Source organism: Procambarus clarkii, chromosome 35, assembly GCF_040958095.1.
Source record: "Procambarus clarkii isolate CNS0578487 chromosome 35, FALCON_Pclarkii_2.0, whole genome shotgun sequence".
Taxonomy (NCBI): Eukaryota; Metazoa; Arthropoda; class Malacostraca; order Decapoda; family Cambaridae; genus Procambarus; species Procambarus clarkii.
The window spans coordinates 17,710,287-17,719,451 of record NC_091184.1 but is presented as its reverse complement, the minus strand read 5'-3'; the positions used below and the strand labels follow the sequence as shown (position 1 = coordinate 17,719,451).

The 9,165-nt window shown below is 44.9% G+C and overlaps 1 non-coding gene across 1 annotated transcript; it reads right to left on the bottom strand.

Moving 5' to 3' along the window:
• Nucleotides 1–2,745: 2,745 nt before the first annotated feature.
• TRNAV-CAC (transfer RNA valine (anticodon CAC)) lies at nt 2,746–2,818 on the bottom strand. Its single transcript has one exon. It is a non-coding gene; the product is annotated as a tRNA-Val (tRNA).
• Nucleotides 2,819–9,165: the final 6,347 nt, after the last annotated feature.

Here is a 9,165-nt window from a genome sequence, read left to right as displayed (position 1 = left end):
ACCAGACACTTGGTGGGACTTGCCTCGCCCAGCTTTCCAAGATGAGTCATGTTGGGTAGGGGAGCGTCATAGCCTAGTCGGTGTCCGCCGAATTGTAATACTTTAAGAAATATCGGCAATTATATTAATAGCAAACCTAAGACAACCGTGCAGTAATAACATCTATGTAGGAGAAATCCACAAGGGCCGTGACGAGAGTTCGAAGCTACATCCGAGAGCATCCCAGACGCTGCCTTAATCGACTGAGCTACGACATGGTAAAAGAATTGCAACCAGAAGTTCTACTGACCTTACTTGGATCCTGCAGCCTCTCTGAGACAAAAACCAGGATTTTACACAATTCCCCCCATGCACCCGAGCTCTGTCAATAAGCCGTTCTACCTCTTTACAAAATGAAGTAAGAGCGAAGAGGTAGAACGGCTTATTGACAGAGCTCGGGTGCATGGGGGGATTTGTGTAAAATCCTGGTTTGTGTCTCGGAGAGGCTGCAGGATCCAAGTAAGGTCAGTAGAACTTCTGGTTGCAATTCTTTTACCATGTCGTAGCTCAGTCGATTAAGGCAGCGTCTGGGATCCTCTCGGACGTAGGTTTGAACCCTCGTCACGGCCCTTGTAGATTTGTTCATATGATGCATCACGCTATTGTGATTTCTGTCTGTAATCTATGTAGGAGCTTATGATATATTAATAGCAGTGCTTATAAGCAACACATCCATCCTCCATCGTACATATATTGATGTAATGAACAATTGGATAGCAGAATTTGGTATTATTGAATTTGGATAAACCGGCAAAGGTTTTGTCAAATCAAATCAAATGTTTATTCAGGTAAAGTACATACATACAAGGTGAGACACAAATATGTTGTGGGATTTATAGATAGAGCTTGTACATACAATGTCTAAAGCCACTATTACGCCAAGCGTTTCGGGCAAGGTTGGCCCGAACCTTTGTATTTGTTTCTCATAAATCCTAACGTAACTTACCATCCAAGGTCTAATTCTAATACATGCTAACTGAGGCCAAATGTGGGAACCGACCTGTGAGATTTATATTTATTTGATTTATATGAATTTATATAGAATTTATATTTACGTTAATTTGTATACTTCGATAGCAATTTGTATGATGATAAGTGGACTGTATTTCTGCAATAATCTCACAAATCGATCCTCTACACATTAGGGGGGTTTATATTGAATTTATTTATATATGCAGCCAATCAAACTACAGTATTAGACTACATACATTGAAGAGGTTCCTTATCTTATTGTACAGCCGGCCTTAGTCCACCAGGTATAACCAGGATGTAGACACCAAATTATCCTCTTTGAGGTAGCTTCCATCACCCAGTAACTGGTACACAAAGCATGCTTCCTCGTCTTGACCTGTCAAAAGGGCGCTAGCTGTAAAGCCAGAATCCTAATATATGACAGCTATATCAGAGAAAACACTGTACAAGGAATCATAAAGACCTGGCTTAATTACCTTTAGTATGAGGCGATCTCGTGATCTAACCGGTCACCCTATCTAATGACATTAATGGCCACAAATGATAGATAAATGGGTTTTGGCAGAACACTTAACTTGTATTTGTTGACAGCGTGTTGATGACGGTACACCTTTGGTTTCCATAACACTTCGTCCAAGTAAAATTAACAGGAGCCGAAATGCTCCCGTGCGCCTCTGGTCTAAGTACAATAACAATGGCTGACCACTCCCTCACAACTGACGCTACTGGCCTACATTGTCCAGATGACAGTAAGTGATAGAAGGGTCACATTTACTCTATTTTAATTCTGATAATTAAGTTAATTTATATGAGATGTTTTTATGATGGTAAAGTCCAAAGACTAATGTATTTAAGAATAATTCCCACCATAATAGGTGGTGAATTTATAATAGTATGTGGTAATGATATTCCGTTTTCTATAGACGGTAATTCCACTACATGTTACATTTTCTATGGGTTAACTTGTTTATACAATGCAGCAGCAATATTATCTGCCTGCATGTAATATTAAATGGTGTCAGATTTTCCGACACCAAATATAGTACATATATATGTTATACTAGGCCTAGGAATATATCTGTTTGGTTTTAGCTGTATTTTTTCCCGACTATAAGGTGAATAGTACCAAATTCTACTATGTAATTGTCCATTACGTCAATATTTAATTTATATGTACGATGCTCTACATAGTTACAAAATGTACAGGAGGATGGATTGTTATCATTAAAGATAAAAACATTTCTTTTGGTTTGTTATGGTAGGAAAAATTTAGACTGTAGCAGAGCGTAGTTTCGATCTACGGACCTCTAGTGGGATTATGGGCCCAGCACGCTTCCACTGCGCCACTCTGCTCCACAATGCATAGTTATATGACTCTCAATATTAATAATTAGTATAATGTAGTATTAGCAAATTACAAATTGGTATAAGTTTTATGATTTAATAAATATTGTCAATGTTCTTTGTTATTAATTTTAGCTCTTTGAAGGGAAGGGAAGGGAACTATCAGGGGGGAAAGCGCCAAGCCATTACAACTATATAGCACTGGGAAGGGGTCAGGATAAGGATTTGGGATGGGACGGAGGAAAGGAATGGTACCCAACCACTTGCTCGGTCGGGGATTGAACGCCGACCTGCAAGAAGCGAGACCGTCGCTCTACCGTCCGACCCAAGTGGTCGGACACTTTGAGTTTATTTCAATAGGTTATGAAAACAAACATTTAAAAAGTCAAATGTTTCCGCCCGGGATCGAACCGGGGACCTTGCGCGTGTGAGGCGCACGTGATAACCACTACACTACGGAAACCTGAAGTATAGCGACCTGTTATTATATGGACCAAATCCGGTTAATTGCTACCAAAGATGCACATAGTTTTTCTTCAGCGATATAATATGATCAAAACACATTGCTTGAGTAATTATATAAATTAAACAAGGTTTAATAACGAAAATAGAGAGAAAATCCTGTTTTATGTGTGTACGGGGTGTATGACGTCACGATAACATGAGAGGTTTAGTTTAGTTTAGTTCACTTATTATGCACCCCATACCCATCTTGTGGGAGGTAGAAGGAGTTACAGAAGCACATAATGGGCTCAGGGACTGAACCCCACAATTCACTTAGTTAAGCAAGTTCAAATCTTGATAACTAGTTACAAAATTCAGTATAAGTCGTCACATCATAAATGGGTTCGTGATTGACCACAAGTACGGTTTCTAAATTAAGCAACTGACATGTGGAGAGCTAGTGTCACAATTTTTTTTTTTTTTTTTTAGATATATACAAGAGTTGTTACATTCTTGTACAGTCACTAGTACGCGTAGCGTTTCGGGCAGGTCCCTGGAATACGATCCCCTGCCTCGAAGAATCGTTTTTTCATCCAAGTACACATTTTACTGTTGCGTTAAACAGAGGCTACAGTTAAGGAATTGCGGCCAGTAAATCCTCCCCGGCCAGGATACGAACCCATGACAGCGCTCGCGGAACGCCAGAACCCCCTCCAGTGGGCAGCGGTGGATAGCAGATCATTTTGAATTAAATATTTACACATCTCTGGAACATTTAATTTGTTATAGGAAGCAGAAGGAAGTGATATTAGGGTCTCAGAGTGCGGGAGCAGGTGTTTTTAAGGGTTCAGAGAAAGGGAGCGAGCGGGAAAAAGCAGGAAAAACTGATTTTAGGGCTTCAGGAAGCAAAAGGAAGTGTTTTTAAGGCTTCAGAGAGCGGGAGGAAATAGGAGGAAGTATTTTTAGGGATTCGGAGAGCGGAAGGAATTGTTATTAGGGCTTCAGAGAGCGGGAGCGAGTGGCAGGAAGCAGGAGAAATAATTTGTAAGGCTTCAGAGAGCGATTGATTGATGAAGATTAAGCCACTCAAAAGGTGGCACGAGCATGAATAGCCCGTAAGTAGTGGCCCTTTTGAGCCATCACCAGTATCAAAAGCTGATACTGGATATCTGTGGAGGTGCGAATGCACCCTGCATGACGGGAGATGTCTCCCTTATGAATGTGTTAAGATGAAGATGAAGCCACCCAAAAGGTGGCACGGGCATGAATAGCTCGTAAGTGGTGGCCCTTTTGAGCCATTACCAGTATCAAGAGCTGATACTGGAGATCTGTGGAGGTGCGACTGCACCCTGCGTGACAGGAGATGTCTCCCGTGAGAGAGCGAGAGGGAATATTTTTAAGGCTTCAGAGAGCGGGAGGAAGTGGGAGGTAGCAGAAGGAAATATTAAGGGTTTCAGAGATCGGGAACGAGCAGGAGGAAGTATTTTTATGGGTTCAGAGAGTGGTAGGAAGTGTTACTAGCGCTTCAGAGAGCGGGAGGAAGCAGGAGGAAGTGTTTTTAGGGCTTTCGATGGCGGGAAGGAGCGGTAAGAAGCAGGAGGAAATATTTGTAAGGTTTTAGAGAGCGTAGCCTCCGTAACACAGTTGGTTAGCGTACAAATGTTTCTCGCTGTAGGGCTCTCACCATGTCAGTTGCTTAATTTAGAAACTGTACTTGTTGGCGGTCTCGAGCCCATTGTTGATGTGATGATGTGCATTGAATTTTGTAACTCTCTCAGCAAGATTAACTTGCTCAGGTAAATGAATTGTGGGGTTCAGTCCCTATGAGCCCATTATGTGCCTCTGTAACTCTCCACTACCGCCCAAAGGACAGGTATGGGGTGCATATTAATTGAACTAAACTATAAACAAGGTCGAGGGAGGGGGAAGACGTACCGTGCGCGCTCCGTTAAAATCGTGACATTAACCGGGATTCTTAGGACTACTACCGTGGATTACTGATTACGGACATAACAAAGTGCATAGTGACCCGCTGGAAAAAATTGAAAATAGTCATTAACAATAGAACTTTGTGTTAAATAGAGAATAAACGGGAGACCACGTGTGAGCCAGTGAACGAGGCTTTGTGTACATGCGTGTATTAGGGAAAAAAAATAGTGAACGGTGATTCGTGGAACAGTGATGTGGAACGGGTATCACAACAACATATAAGTTGGAAGTGAATATTATAAATATAGAATACTAGAAATATAGAATAGTGGCAAGAGGCGGCATCAGTGGTTATAAATCGGGTAACTGGAAACTGGTGACATCAACCTGGGACAACAAGAGGTCACCTGTACCGACCGGGGACCAGCTTCGCACCCTACGCTAAGTACCTGCCATAAAGTTTGAACAAAATAACATACATAATATTACAAATATACGGTATACATATAATATTATAAATATTAAACATATAAATATATATACATATAATTTTATAAAGAGTTAAAAGGACTGACATCAACAAGTGATCCATACAGTGACTCTCAAATACAACGTGTCAACTGTACAGCCTCTGAGACCCTCACTCTCGACCGTGCGATAAATACTGACCATACAGTAGAACAAATAAACATATATCTTGTTACAAATATACAATATACATATAATATTATAAATATATAGATATATACAACAAAACAAGGCAAAATGGGAGTAAATAAACAAATTTGTGGCCACTGTAACAACTCCTTAAAGACGAAGGTAACGGGAATTGAATGTTATATCTGTAAGACTAGATTCCATTCGGCTTGTACAGGAGTGAGTAACACTACGGCACTGAGAGCTGGCCACTTGCTCTGGGTGTGTAAAAACGACCTGCCAGCTTGGAATATCCTAAAAAACCTTCTAGATAACATGACGCATGATCGGAAAACATCATTCATTGGAAGCCTACCAGCCATCCAGGAGTGGGAAAGGAACAACAATTCTAATATACAAGGGGCGGAGGCTATAGTCAGGGAAGAAACTGAGGCTGAAACTCAGGAAGTTGTAAACTCTGACTCAGTAGGCCAGGATGTAGATGACAGTAAACTAGAAAGTGTACCAGACAGCACTGACAGCTCGATAGGTACAGACACTACGACGGTTCCCGATAGAGCAATTCAGAACAGAAGGACAGACTTATGCAAATTTTATGCAAAGGGCATATGCAGACATAGATATGCTGGTAATAAGAAAGGATTAGAATGCAGTTACCAACATCCCAAAAATGTTTAAATATGCTTAGGAAAGGTGAGTGTCGATTTGGATCAATATGTAGGTTTTTCCATCCTGACATGTGCCAAACCTCACTGGAGGACAGAAAATGCTATGACCTCAGCTGCCCACACTTTCACGTGAAAGGCACGGAACGCTACATAAAGAGTGGCAAACAGGATAATGAATTTGGAGGAAACTAAATTTTTTATACCAGACCGACAGAGAATTCAAAAGGAGCAGCATGGAGAGTGTATGAAACTGGATGCCAGATCCACTTGCATTCCAGAATTAGTAGTAGTAGGCATCCTTCAGTCTCGGGAGACTATGGAGTTGCGCCCTAGTTGTCAATCCTGGTGCAGCGTCTGGTGTGACTGATGAGGCCAATCCGAGAGTGGCAGTCCATCTCACACCGAGCACAAACGAAGTCCGATTCTGGTCTGTCTTCCTGGTTACCGGCTTTCCTTCTCTGTCTCTTTGCCTCCGATTCCTTGGCAAGTGACTCCTCGAACTTGGAGAGACCTCGTTGAACAGACTGCCTCCAGGCTGAACGGTCTGCAGCCAGTGTCTCCCATATAGCAAGATCGACGTCCATGGCTTTCAGGTTTTTGCATACGTCTTTGTACCGTAGCTGGGGCTTGCCTACTGGACGCTTTCCCTGCCTCAGCTCTCCATACAGGAGATCCTTGGGGATCCTGCCGTCGCCCATTCGCACAACGTGCCCGAGCCAGCGCATTCGTCTCTGTTTCAGCATTGTGTACATGCTGGTGATTCTTGCTCTCCCCAAGACGTTGTTGTTTGTCACCTTGTCCTGCCAGGTGATGTCCAAGATGTGTCTAAGGCAGCGCATGTGGTAGGCATTCAGCCGTCTTTCCTGACGGGCACGGAGTGTCCAAGACTCACTGCCATAAAGGAGAGTGCTCAGGACACAGGATCTGTAAACCTGAATCTTAGTATACTCAGTCAGCCTATTGTTGGCCCACACTCTCTTTGTCAGTTTGGACATGGTAGTAGATGCCTTACCGATGCGTTTGTTTAGCTCCGTATCAAGAGAGAGGGAGTCAGAGATTGTGGAGCCCAGGTACACGAAGTCGTGAACAACTTCCAGTTTGGAATCAGAGATGCCGATGTCAGGTGGGGAGTCCACTCCTTGTCCCATGACTTGTGTTTTCTTCAGACTGATGGTGAGTCCGAAAGCCTGAGAGGCCTCGCTGAAGCGGGTTATGAGCCGTTGGAGGTCTTCAGCTGAGTGGGCAGTGACTGCTGCGTCGTCGGCAAAGAGGAAGTCGCGCAGACACCTCAGCCGAACCTTTGTCTTGGCTCTCAGCCTGGCGAGGTTAAAGAGCTTCCCATCCGACCTGGTCTGGAGGTAAATGCCTTCCGTGACAGATCCGAAGGCGTGCCGCAGCATAACTGCGAAGAAAATCCCGAATAGGGTTGGAGCCAGTACGCAGCCCTGCTTTACTCCACTTCGGATGTCAAAGGCGCCTGATGTTAGGCCATCAAAGACCACGGTGCCCCTCATGTTCTCATGGAAAGATCTGATGATGCTGAGGAGCCTGGGTGGGCATCCGATCTTGGGGAGGATCTTGAACAGGCCATCCCTGCTGACGAGGTCGAAGGCCTTCGTCAGGTCTATGAAGGCTACAAAGAGTGGCTGCTTCTGTTCCCTGCATTTCTCCTGCAGTTGTCTGAGGGAAAAGACCATGTCGATGGTGGACCTGCCAGCTCTGAATCCACATTGTGATTCTGGATAAACTCTCTCTGCAAGTACTTGGAGCCTCTTCAATGCGACTCGAGCAAACAGCTTTCCGACAATACTGAGGAGGGAGATTCCACGGTAGTTGTTGCAGTCGCCCCTGTCACCTTTATTCTTATACAGTGTGACGATGTTGGCATCCCTCATGTCCTGTGGCACCTCTCCTTCTTCCCAGCAGAGGCAGAGAATTTCGTGCAGCTCCATGAGCAGGCTACCTCTGCAGCACTTCAAGGTCTCAGCAGGAATGCCATCTTTGCCAGGAGCTTTACCAGAAGCAAGGGAGTCTAGGGCATCGCTGAGTTCTTCCAGGGTCGGTTCACTGTCGAGCTCCATTAACACAGGCAGACACTCAATGGCGCTCAGGGCATCTTCGGTGACCACATTGTCCCTGGCGTATAGCTCAGAGTAGTGCTCGACCCAGCGCTTCAGCTGCAGTGTCTGGTCCTGAATCACCTCGCCAGTGGCAGATTTCAGAGGAGCGGTCTTCCTCTGGATTGGGCCAAGGGCCTGCTTGATGCCGTCATACATTCCCCTTACATTGCCTGTATCCGCTGCAGTCTGTATCTGGGAGCAGAGCTGGAGCCAATAGTTGTTGGCACATCGCCTGGCGCTCTGCTGCACTTTGCAGCGGACGGCCCGAAGGATCTGTAAGTTGCGCCGACTTGGGCAGGCTTTGTAGGCTGCCAAGGCGTTTCTCTTCTCTTCGATTACAGGTGTCATCTCTTCCGAGTGAGCCTCGAACCAGTCTGCCGACCTGCTGGTCTTCTTGCCAAAGGTGGAAATGGCAGCGTTGAACACAGCGTCTCTGAAGTGCTCCCATCTTTTACAGGCAGTGACCCCAGCTGGGCCAGGAAGAGCTTCCTCGAGCACGTGTGCAAAATCTTCCACCTTGTCCTGGTTGCGGGTCTTGGTGGTGTCGATGCGAGGTCTGACCGCCTTTTTCGAGTGATGAATCTTCTTTGGTTGCATCTTGACCCTGCTACATACCAGGGAGTGGTCGGTGTCACAGACAGCACTCTGGTAGCTACGCGTAATCTTGACGCTGGGTAGACTTGCACGCCTGGTAAGAATCAGGTCAAGCTGGTGCCAGTGCTTGGATCTGGGGTGTCTCCAAGATACTCGGTGTTGAGGCTTTGTGCCGAAGAACGTGTTGGTGACACAAAGACCATGAAGGCAGCAGAGTTCTAGCAGACGTTGCCCGTTCTCATTCATCCTTCCTATGCCGAATTGACCCAGGCAAGTGGGCCAAATGTTGTGCTCGGCACCCACTCTGGCGTTGAAGTCGCCGAGGATGAACAGTGGCTCCTTTACAGGGATTCTCGCTATGACTCTGTTGAGGTCATCGTAGAATTTTTCCTTTGCCT